At 50.7% G+C, this 505-nt stretch overlaps 1 pseudogene; it reads right to left on the minus strand.

The window, feature by feature from the left end:
• Positions 1 to 6: 6 nt before the first annotated feature.
• Positions 7 to 501, minus strand: LOC104982857 (annotated as a pseudogene).
• Between the last annotated feature and the right edge of the window lie 4 nt (positions 502 to 505).

Here is a 505-nt window from a genome sequence, read left to right on the forward strand (position 1 = left end):
AATGAACTGCTACTGCTGCTGCTGCTGCTGCTTGGTGGCTGCCTTGCTGGCAAGGTCCTTGGCATTCTCCGTAGCTGCCACTGCCATCTCCTTGGCCTTCTCCTTGGCTTCCTTGGCTGTTTCACCAAGGGTTTTGGGAGGAGCCTCACCTTGCAGCTTGGCCAAGATGTATTCAAAACCTTTCATAGTCATGGTCATGTTGCTTTTGAACCATGCAAGACCAAATTCCTGAACATCTCTGGAGATGCCAAATTAGCCAGAGGAGACCCAGGTTTCCTGGCAGATTTCAGTCCAGCCACTGTTGTCAGAGTTCACACAGTAAACACATCATTCCTCCACCACCATCAGCTGGGTGTGGTTGATGTTCCAGATGAAGGTGGCCATAGTTTGGTTTCATGGGTCCACAATAGAATCTTCCAGGATGTACACTGAGTGAGCAACACTGGCAAGAAACAGTTGCTCAGCCCAGCGGGGCATCCTATTCATCTTGGTCAGGAGTCCTCGG

Source organism: Bison bison, unplaced genomic scaffold (genome assembly GCF_000754665.1).
Source record: "Bison bison bison isolate TAMUID 2011002044 unplaced genomic scaffold, Bison_UMD1.0 scf7180017623829, whole genome shotgun sequence".
NCBI classification, from domain to species: domain Eukaryota; kingdom Metazoa; phylum Chordata; class Mammalia; order Artiodactyla; family Bovidae; genus Bison; species Bison bison.